Genomic DNA, 12,117 nt, shown 5'->3' on the forward strand with positions numbered 1-12,117 from the left:
AACTGTATCAAATCTTTCAGTTATTGTATTTTTCAGTTCTAGAATTTCTATTTTATTCTTTTTATGTTTTTTAATCATCTACTGTAAGTCTCCGTTTGTTTTTTTTAATTCTTTGAATGCGTGAATCATGACCCTATTAAAGTCCCCATCTGATAACTCCAATACCTGGATCTCCCATAGTTCTGTTTCTATTGTCTGGCTGATTTTTTTTTTTTTTTTTTTTGGTCAGACCTTATACTCTGTTATGTTTGGTTAATTTTGATTGAGTATAAGGTTTGTGTTTAAACAACTGCAGACGTCATTTGAGGCTCTGGATGATGTTATTCCCCTTCTGAGAGGATTTAGTGTTACTTCTGTCAGGCATCTAGCCTGGGGGCAAATCACCTTAATGCAGTCGTGTATTGAGCTTCATTCTCTGTGAAGGCTAGCCTAATCCAGTGTGAAGTCCTTGTGGAGAAGGGATCAAAACTGAAACTCTGGGATATTTACCAGCACCCCCCTCTTTGGCAAGCCCTGAAATCCAATTATCCCCCAGTCCCATGAGACTGATAAAATCTCTGACTGGGTTCTTAACTTCTCATCTGCTGTTTTCTCTTCATCTTTTCAGTCTTTGTCACAGTTTTCCAATCTCCAAATGTTTCACGGTGGGGACCTTTGCAAATGTTGGCTTTACTTCTCTGGGCTTTCCATTTCTTAGAAATCTTGAATCTTTCAAGTTTTAATTGTTTCTATAACTCTCTAATACCTTCAGACACATTTTTTTTTCAAGTATTTTTTTCAGCCTTTCTAATTGTGGGGAAAGAGTTGGTCTGAAATATGCTAGTTTGATATTTCCAGAAGCAGAAATTCACTGCTATGTGCTTTTATCTTTGCCAATTTGATAGGTTAAGTGGTATCTCCTCATTATCCTCTCCACACATCTAAGATTAGTACTCAAACAGTGGAGAAGTGCACCTTCAAGTAATTGGAAAATTAAATCACTGTGTTTAAAGGTGACCACAGATCATTTTTATATCTGATAGTAACCACAAAAGTCATGAGACCTACCATAAATTTAACCAATGTGTGAGAGGGAAAAAAAAAAAGAAAACACGCCTACAAAGTAGGTTTGAAAGGGCAGTAGTTGAGAGAGAGTTATTTTATGATTGTACACTGTTAAATTTTGCTCTTTCAATAAAATGCTTGCTTACCTATAGCAATGAGAACAATAACAAAAACATGACAATATTTCAACTAATTATTCTGTCATTCATTCATTTATTGATTTATTCGGTAAATACTGATTTAATACCTAACGTGCCAAACTTTGCAAGTACTTGGAATAGAGCTGTGAGTGGCAAGGACTCAGTCTTTCCTCTCTCCTAAGGGATGTAAAGGAGTTGAGGAGCAACGTTTGAATAAGAACTCTGGATGTGGAGTCAGAAAAATGGGACTTTCTGCCCTCAGGGACCTCAGAGAAAATGATCTAATTTAGGGAAGAAAAAAATGTAACTTATTTTTTCCAATATTATACAATAAACTGAACACATGCTACAAGTGAATGGACGAATGAATGAGTGAATGAATGAGATGATTAATTCTTGCTCTGCTGTCTCTAATTTTGGCATGTTGAGCAAGTCTCTTCTTCTCTAGTCTTCAGTTTCTCATCTATACAAAGGTTGATGATGTTCACTAGATGATCTCTAACGGTTTTTTCATTGAGTTTTAATATTTTGTGTTCTGTGACTATAAAATCTACGGCTAGTAGTGAGAATGCTTTTTTAGGTTCAACAAGTTCTTAACACTCTGAGACACTAGAGGGCAGTAAAACCACACTCATAAAAAATGCCCATCTATTGTTGGGGGTCACCACAGAGAAAAAGGTTCTTGCTAAACTGCATGGTTTCTTCCTGCCTAGGCTGAATCTGCCCTGACCTCCAGGCACAGATTTTCCTCATCATTTATATCTCTGACATAGGTCAATTTCACAACCATTTTTCTGTTCTTAATCCTCACTGCAGTGATTTTTTTCACAATTGAAATTTAAAACTCCTGATTTGGAAATAGAATGTGATATTTAAAATTGGGACTATTCTGGGAAATCCCTGATGTGAGGTTGTTATAGCTAAGAGCCTTTTGTGTCTGATCAAAGCCCCTTCTGGTTCAACTCATGTGCTAAGTCAGAGTGGAAATAAGCAAACTTGCATATTGTGCACCAAATATTTGTTTGTGTTAAAGTGATGGAGAGAGGGCACAGAATAAAAGCATTTTGGGGATGACCTGACATCCATTGCGCGGACAGCCAGCACCCTGATAGTCACAGAGCTGAGGCTGGGAACCTCAGTGTGAGTGTGCTGCAAGAAATCAGAAACCAGAGGAGGGATGGTTCTGGGAGCCTGTAACAGTGAAAAGCCACTTCTTCTCTGTTAAAACAACAGTGAGTCTAGGGCCGGACTTCAAATACAGCAGGAATGATTTTGATTTAAAACCAAAGGAAACGTTCCCTAATCCTGAGGTATAAGGTGTCATGGGCAGAGGCTTACACTATTGATCAACAGGATGCAAGATTGGGGTGGGCCCTTCGACTGTGCAGGCCCAACCTATTCAACGTGTAGGTGGGTAGACTAGAGCCCCAGGAGGGGTGGTCTTGCACAAACTCTCACAGTAAGCCTATGACAAAGTCATCCCTATTGCAAGTCTTAGTCCAAGATGATAATTCCTTAGACTGAAAGTCCAGATTTAAGGAATAAATGATTTGAGGGCAACCAACTGGTATCCAGTTGTTGTTGGCATGGTTCCCAGAATGTGTTGAAATGGTCCACTCAAACCTGAAGGGTGCAAGTTCTAGCTGGCCATGATTTTGAGACCTGGAAAACCATCATGCTCCTAGAACATACTTTCAGATACGGGTCTTTGCGCGGTAGGTCAGCTCCTTTATCTTCTGTGTTCCAGTCCTTCCATCACCCAAAATGTTTGGTGGTCACTGGGAGAGGCTGGTAGGCTTCTGTGTGACCAAATATCTCCACTCTTTGCTTCGTTAAGGGACTGATAGCTATCTTACCTAACCTGATGTTCCCATCTTTTCTTTTACCAAAGAGAATCTGATTTTTGCCTTCTCCTATTAGTGAAGATGAGCTTTTTAATTAGTTGAGATCACTCAGAGGGGAATGGAAGGGAACTAATGTATATCTTATACTCATCATGAACCAGATAGTAAGAACGTTACTTTGAGCATATAGCTTTATTCAATCCTCAAAAACACCTTTGTTAGGGAGAGATTATCATCATTCCCATTTCACAGATGCAGAAACTGAGGCTCACAAATGTTAAAAAACTGGTCAAGGGTCAAGGAAATTCTAAGCTGCAAAGCCCAAATTCAAAACCTGGTGGGTTTGATTCTAACATCCATTTTTGTCCAGATAGAATGAGGACCTTGATTAAGGAAGTTAGGTACTGGAATACGGGGCACCCAGAGGAGGGCAGAGAGAACTGGAAAAGGAGGGGTTCCCAGAGAGAAAGAGGGTCTTCTCCAGGTTGGCTCAAGGCTGAGTCCAGGCCCTGTGACATCAGCTTAGGCGGACAGGGTTGTGCTTGTAAAGTGGAGGCACATCGATTTAACAATGCTGGACACTAATGTTGCATGACGACTAGCTTTTTATGAAGCACTTTTATGTGCACTATCTCATTTGTTTCTCACTGCAATTCTGCAAAACAGGAGGAAATGGTGTTGCTAATGTTAGGCTATGTTTGAATGAATTTTTATATTATTTGCCAAGCCTAAAAACAGTCTCCCCATTTTCAAGATGGGAAATTTGGGCTCATAAGAATCAATTTCACCACTGTGGTGGGAGATGGCATTATTGATAAATGAAGGGATCTTTGACTGTCAACCTCAGAGAAGAAACACCACTCTGGACAGAGCCCAAAGGACTCTCTATTTTGCCAGGTGTTTGGGTGACACGGTGTGCAAAACATAGCATGAGATCTCTTACGTGCCTCCTCATTCATTTGTTCACTCATTCATCCATCTACAAATGGGCATTGAGCACCTTGTAATTGTCCAGCATTGTGCTGAACTTACAAATAAAATGGTGAGCAAAAACGGATACTGTCCCTGCCTCATGGAGCTGACTACATTTTGTGGCAATCTGACAGGTATGTACTGATCTCTAATTGTGGTTTTAATTTTCATTTCCCAGGTTACTAATGAGGTTGAGCACCTTTTCACAAGGGCAGGCATTGAAATGTCTTATGTGAGGGATGAAATGAACAGCCTTGTGTCTCTGTAAGGTCTCTCTTGCTCCAGGATAGAGAATGGACTGAGGGGAACCCGTGAGAAGGTTGGTGCAACATCCAATCCAAAGTGGATGGCAGCTTAGGTTAGAGCCAGAGATAACGGCACCAGACTCCAAAAGCAATTTAGGAGACTTAGTCTTCAGGATTTGGAAACAAATTGGAATTTCTGGGAATTCTCTGGAATTTCTGAAATCATAAGTTTTTCTTAAAATACTTCCAACATTCTTTATACACCTGAATCATTATTATGGTTATCTGAAAAAATGTGTTTAATATATAAGAATAAATAAGAAGAATAAGAAAGTTTAAGTTTAACGTCTTTTCAAGGAACCGTGGCTTATAGCAATATTCAAACACTGGAAAACGCCAGCAAACATTAGACAGTATTCCAATAATGTAGCATTCAGATCTCCTAGCAAGATTAATGACACTACACAGAATCACATGTGAAAATTGCCAATTTTAAGGACTTATTTGCAAAACTTGTTATTTCTTGAAACATTACTTACAGGATTTGTATAAAGCATACTGTGTGTGTAGCCTTATTAATATTCATTTTATTTGCAAGAAAGACTCACCCTCAGCAGCAGACAGGACCAGGGACACCCACTCACAAAGAAGGCAACAGCTACAGGGGAATGGATTAGATGGTGACTGTCTGGGTTTCCGGAAATGTCCTCTTTAACCTTTAACTCTCCTTGTCAGCTTCTCCTGCTCTTGTTTTCAACTTGAAGTCAGTGGATTCCTTCCAACCATTAACATCTCTATGTTATTTGTTAAGCTTTAATTCTCAAAGAAGATTTATAATACTTGTTCTCCATTTTCCTGATTTCTTGATTCATTTTTCTCAGAACCAGGGAATTAGAAAAAGCAAATTTCCTGAGAAACGCCGTTAAGGAATTCCAGCATGGAAACATAGATTGGCATGTTGGAACAGTCTGGCTGAGAAGAGGCTGATGATTTTGTGCCTGTTTTTATCAGCATTCTCTCCAAATTGATCAGTCTCCCTAAGACTGGTCATCATGGGGCAGGTCAACCATGAATACAATCAGATAAATAACCAACTCTAGCAATTATCCAAAATGAGAACTAAATTTCCAAACAATGCTTTCTGACTCCTCTTTGAAAAAGTAAAATACGTTTTGAAAGAGCAGAGAACAGACTGAAATGCAAGTCTTTCCAAAATCTAGAACCACCAAACTCTGGACTTGGGAAGGAGACAAGGTGGGTCAACTAGAGATCTGAGCATTATTCTTGGAAGTTGATTTTCTTTTAGGCATATGACCAAATTATTCTTTGATTTAAATCCAGAAACAAAATAGTTTACTCAATCATTAGCTACTCCTAGAGATTTGGTGGTTGATGATTTGTAAAGCATGGCTAAGTGTGTCATACTGAAGTATGGATGATTTAAAAGATAGGATTAAGACAAAAACATTAATGCAGAAATAAGACGAACTAATTGAGGTAAAAAAAATAATCTGATTATCTCAAGTGTTAATAAACAAAGTCCTTAAATCAACAAATAATCTCAATCCTTTTCCTTTGGTTCTAAACCCAAACAGGTTTCCCTCAAGATGCATTAGAGATTCAGGACAGAGATGTAAGCAGAGAGTATTGGATTATGGCAGCTGCCATTGGCAAAGTTTCTTATAGCACAGTTTTCTCTAGGTGGTTTTCCAGAGTTGTGACATGTATACTTATCTAGGAATGTATGGAAATTAGTAGTGCTTAAATCTATATCTGGGCTGGAAAGATACCTTGCTATTTTTCCATTCATTCATTAAGTAATTATTAAGCACCCTCTGGGCACTTGGCAGGGTCCCTTTTGTTTTGGTACATTTGTCATAGCTTTCCCCACAGGGAAAATATTTTTCAGGCTTTGTAGGAATAAGAAAACTGGGAAGAAAATGAACACTGCAGACAGCAGAGGAATACAATGTGCTAGAAGAATCTTAAAGACTCACAGTTATTTATAGATCTTGAAATAAATGGCCTTCCCTGATTCAAAGAGGCACTTCTAAAAGAACTTTTTAAAAAATAGGACAAAAGAATAGTGATGAAACGGGAAAAATTATCTAAGACCTGTCTGGTATAATTTTTTCTTAGAAAAAAATCAGAATTACCAAATTATCATATGTACCCAAAAAAATTATTTGAAGAAGTGGCAGATCTTCCAAAAGGGATTTTTTGTTTGTTTGGTTGGTTGCTTTTGAGGGTAGAGATAAAATCAACGAACTGATTGAAAGCAGAAGAAACCTTTGGCTTGCTGGTGTTTTTTAGGGTTGAAGTTTATTTTGTAAAGGCCTTTGTGGCTAAAGAAGTTGGATAGGAAGATGTCATTGTATTCTTAGAAGACATTACATGCTGGGAGGACTGGGAAATACTTTCACAATTTTATTCATTCATTTTTTTAAAGTATAAATTAATTACTTGACTCTAGTTCATGCTCATTTTGAGGAAATCAATGCAATTAAATAAGGATACAGAGTATCAGAGAGGGGCAATGAGGAGGATTTGGAGCCAGGTCTTAATTGACTCCATGGATGATGGCCATGAAGCAGATTATCAAAATCTGCCAATAATTCAGGAAATTCAAAGTCAACAAGAGTATTCTAGAGCAGGGGTTCTCAGCCTTGGCTGCCCACTGAGTCACTCAAAGAGGTTTTTAAAACTATGATGGACGGTTCTCAGCAACTTTAATTTAATTGGTCTAGGTGGCCTGACATAAAGATTTTTAAATGCTCCCCAGAAAATTCTGATTCTCAGCCAAGACTGAGAACACTGATCTAAGAAGCTGATCAGGGCCATGAATGAGAAGTATCTTTTTGTCCCTGCACAATCTCCTGTAAGCCTAGGAAATCAAGACTCTCCACTCTTCCCCTGAGCCCGAGACAAGCCCGACAGAGAAGACTTGCTGTCTCCCCACTGAGCCCTGACCCATCTTTTGCTGTCTGTAGACTCAAAACTGTGTCTTTGTCCTTGTTCATGCGTGTTTCTCCGTCATCTGGGCGATCAAATGCTTGGCATGATCTGAGCAGTTGGTGGTGCAACTCCACAGTTAATACACGTAGTTTTTCTTCTATTTTTTTTTTCTTTTCATTCTTTTTTGTCTTGTGTTGCTTTATATTAACCTTCATTCAAAAATGTTGTGAATCCTGCACCGACATAAAACAAATGGAACTATGACTTTTGCGTCCCAATCTACACAGCTGGCTTCATGTAAGGTCATGTTTCATACACTGAAATCTTTTTTTGAAAACCATTTCTATCTTTCTGTGGGATACTGCTGTGTGACCCACTGATGCCCCCCATTTGCTGTGCTTACAACTGACACTCAGGCAGCCCTGGAACTGTCACCTGTGGCTGCTACAGAGCAATGAATTTCCAACATAGGCTTTTAGACAGAGCTCCTACAAATTACCTGCCTCCTTGATTTCACACTGGTCAGTAATGAAGATCCAAAATGAATTGTGGAGTCACTAGGAAGTGTGTTTGCAGCTGGACCACTCCTTGCACTTATAGTATATCTGCATGTTGATTGTTGTCCACATTAAGAGCCCAGGGTCAGCCTGACCTAAAGCAGAGCACAGAGAAGCAGCCACACAGGAAAGGATGGTTTCTGGTCTTTTACTGTGAATTTATATCTCTTGCCACCACCTGCAGCTCTACCTTGGTCTCAGCAGACAGGGGCAGTGCCTAGGAGGAGAAGGGGTGGGGTCTTCTAGCTTCCACATTCACCGCCCCCTGGCTGCTGTCTCTTTCCCCTTCCTTTTCTTTCTCCTGCCAATTGTCATCATCTCTCCTCCGCTGTGTGGGGGTGGGGTTGGGGAGGAGGCTGCATGCCCTTGGAGCAGCAGGCAGAACAAGTGTGTCTGCTTCTTGATCCTGAGACAGTGAAACCAAACCTCCAGGGATGTACAATGCAGATTTTTGTGGTTTGGACAAAATGAGGAGTAGAGTCGGCTGCCCCTGGTGGTACTCATGGCTGGCGGTGCCTCCCTTGGCTCAGCCTCCAGCACTCACTGGCCTGAAGCCCACCACTCTGGGCTGTCCTTGCCTGATGGATTAGCCCACTGGAGTCCCCTCTTTGGGCTCTTTTAAGGCTCAATAGTGCAAAGCCCACCTTCCTGCCCTCTCCACGGGAGACTGCCACGAGGGAGAGGATCAGGCTACTGCTACAGCTCAAGAAGCCCACGGGCATCACCAGCCCAGGTCACCCCCAAAGGCAAGATGATATACTGAAGGAAACAAATCCCTTTGCCATGCACTTGGGTTGAGCAAACTCTTCATTAGTCATTCCAGCCTCTAGAGCGGTGGTTCTCAAAGCTCCCAGGTTGCCTGGGAACTTGTTAAAAATGAAAATTCTCAGGCCACACCCAGACCTATTAAATCAGAAATTCTGTGGATGGGGCCTTCCAGATGATTCTGAGAGCCACTGCTTTTGGGTACTGTATCAAAGAGTGATAATGAACAGAGGGGAGAGAATCAATCTATGAGCCTTTGAGTAAATTACCTAAGCTTACTGAGCCTCTATTTTCTCCTCTGTAAAATGGGAATATGAAAATTCTGCTCTCACTGGGCTGTTATGATGTTTATATGGAGCGGAGCATGTCTAGTGCTTAACAAGTAAAATCCCAATAAACATGAGCCCTAGTTTTGATCCTGTGCTGCTCGAATGCTGGCTTTGTGCTGCCTCTTTGTTTTTGTCGCTTAGTCACGCTGGGATCCACACTCAGGGAGTGGAAATCATTGTCTTACCTTTTCACACCGCTCCTGTTGCTTTCAGTTGTTTCTCCCTCACAGGCAAGCCCTCTAAATGAAGAGGCGAATGCCCCATAAATTTTCAGCTCCAGGGGAAAGGGTTCTCAGGGGAAATGGCATGGGAGATTTTCAAGAAGTCACACCTTGGGGCTCTCACTGCAATACAGGGCATTTGTTCCTAACCAGGCCCCATCACAGAACCTGGGAATGGAGCTGTTCAAGGGCAGCAGTAAAAAAACTGACAGATAGTATCAGCCATGCCTGCCGATACACGGTGGGGACTGTGTGTTCTCCATGTCCTTGGAGGGTGTGTGCTATTGACTGCCTGCGACAAGGACACACCCTTGTCTGGGATGGGTAGGGGAGCTTAGGTGACACCCAGCTTGGGCTGGGAGACAGCAGAACAGCTTTTCCAGGAAAACTCTCAGTCCCTAGACTTTAATGGCAAGAGGGGACACATACCAGAACTTTGTGGTATCATAGAGGATCCTGGGCTATCAGACATACCCGTGTTTGAATTTTAAATCTCAGCTCAGCCACCCAGTAGACAATGAGTCATGGAACATGTTATTTCTTTGAGATTTTATTTTCTTACCTGTAAAATGGAAATAATACCTCCAGCTTCATGGGACAGACATGAGGATTAAATTAAATAAAACATATGAGAGCACGGTGCAGATTATGAACTCACATGCAGGGTTAGTTGTGGTTGTTATTAGGAGCAGCCAGTTGAGGAATCTCAGAGGGGCTCGAAGTCCTGCTTGGCCCCACTTACCAGCTGTGTGACCTCATACTTGACCTCTTTGAGCCTTGGTTTTTCCACTTGTGAAGTGGGGAAAATTTTACATACCTTCTACACAAGGCCACTGTGGGGTTAATTAAGCCAGCGGTTGATAAGACACCTAGCACGGATCAGGCACGTGCATGCCTTTGTGAGTGTCAGTGCCTCCCTTCTCCATGGATGAGTTACTTCAAGGGACCAGGCAGGCTGTATCTCTGAAGGGCTCCCTTTATGCTTATTATTCCTGGGGCCTGTTGAGTCTACTCGACCCCATGCTCAGCTGTCAGATTCATCTTGCATCTCTGTTTTGAGATTCCTGGGATTTCAAGGACAACGACTCCTTTCCTCTGCCTGGCCTTCAAGATGCTCCATAAGTTAGGAAGACTCCACCAGGGTCTCTGTCCCCTCTTCACCGGCAGATAAGGCTTCCCAAACTGTTTTTCAGTTTTGCAACAATAAAGTTATATGGGTGCCCACGTGAAAGGCGCCCCCTTAACCACAGCATTTACCATGACCTGAGTAACAGGCACATTCAGTGGATAAATATCCTGGTCATCTTAAAGCCAGTCCCACATGGCTTGCATGTAAAGCATATCAGCTGTTTCAAGTGGGGTGTTTCACTTGGCTTTCATAGGAGGAGATGGACCGTAAGCCTTCTCAGGGTAAACAGACCTTACAGTGGCTTTTATCCAGTCCACCAGGGTGGCTGTTCCCTGGGGAATAATCTCCTGTGTGTCTGGATCACATATTGTCATCCGTGACTGTTCCACAGTGAGCTGTGGGTCCTTCATCAACCCAAATACGCTCTTCCATCAGCAGCATCAAAACAAAAGGCACTACTCCTAATTGAGTTGGTCTCACCATCCATGTTAGCAAAGGTTCCTCAGGAAGCTGATGATGCTGATCCACAGATCAGCAGTTAGTAGTTTCTTGGTTTTGCCCTCCCCCTGCATTGACTAGCTTCTTGGTGACCAGAGGTCTTAGAGGTACTTTCTGTTACCCCTGCATAACTTTTCCCTTTCTAGGCAGCTGTAAGGCTAGTGGCCAAAGCTTAGGTGGACCTGAATCTGAGCATGGTTCAGCATCAAGCTTTTTTCTTTTACTTTCACTTTTAGCTATTATAGGAAATAATAACCAAAGGACTGTATATTTAGCATGCTTCTATAGCACGTATATATCCAGGGAATCAACATCCTAGGAGTTGGATCCATTTCTAAATTCCATTGGTAACTTTTACCTTTAATAACTGAGTTCAGCACAGCTCTGCTGCATACCATGGGTGACCACATGGCCACTCAGGAATCAAAGGTTCTTTATCCCCCACCCTTTCATCTTTTCACTTGCCAAACCATGTTTCTGTGAGTCAAGGCTGTTCTACCAAATCCCACTTCTGACACCAACTAAAGTGTTCTGGGACCCAATTCCAATGGTGGGGGGGTGCGGAGTTTTCTCCACACCACCATGCAATTCTTGGACATCAGCTGGATGTCTTACAATTCAACTCAGTTCTGACATTATCTACCCAGAGATAGCAGCAGATCCCACAGGTTAAAGGCTCAGTCCTACAAGGCTGCCCCCACCCCCCACTTCAGACACCAGCTGCAAGCCCAGGTTGTTACCTGTGCTTCTGACTGACTGGCTATAGATGGGAGGTTCCAACAACTCCTCCTTGGGCTTGATTAATTTGAAATAGCGGCTCACACAACTCAGAAACATTTTGTTTACTAGATTACTGGTTTATTATAAAAAGATATAACTCAGGAACAGCCAGATGGAAGAGATGCATATAACAACCTATGTGGGAAGGGGCACAGAACCCCACATCTCTCCAAGTGCACCACTCTCCCCGAACCTCCATGTGTTCACCCACTTGAAACTTCTCTGAACCCAATCCTTTTGAGTTTTTATGGAGGCATGATTGATTGAATCATTGACCATCATTGATTGACTCAACCTCCAGCCCCTCTCCCCTCCGTGGAGGTCAGGGGAGATGGGACTGAAAGTTGCAATGTTCTCACCACATGATTAGTTCTCCAGCAACCAGCCCCCATCCTTAGTGCTTTCCAAAAGTCACCTCATTAATCTAACAAAAGAGACCTTTATCGAGCTCATCACTTAGGAAATTCCAAGAGTTTTAAGAGCTTTGTGCCAGGAACAGTGGATGAAGACCAAATATATATTTCTTATTATAAATCATAATATCACATTTCCCCTGAAATCACGTGCTGCCTTATTTGGTTTCATTGTTCCCCTGTGGGTATGCCTTCACCTCCTGGGGAGATTATATATTCTTTAGG

General features: G+C 41.8%; 1 long non-coding RNA gene across 1 annotated transcript in view; it reads right to left on the reverse strand.

Moving 5' to 3' along the window:
- The window catches only part of LOC147917264 (uncharacterized), a 219,392-nt gene that overhangs the window by 170,190 nt on the left and 37,085 nt on the right, over positions 1-12,117 (reverse strand). The gene's annotated exons all lie outside the window — the stretch shown is intronic.

This window comes from Ceratotherium simum, chromosome 4 (genome assembly GCF_057802395.1).
Source record: "Ceratotherium simum simum isolate JZ-2026a chromosome 4, ASM5780239v1, whole genome shotgun sequence".
NCBI classification, from domain to species: Eukaryota; Metazoa; Chordata; class Mammalia; order Perissodactyla; family Rhinocerotidae; genus Ceratotherium; species Ceratotherium simum.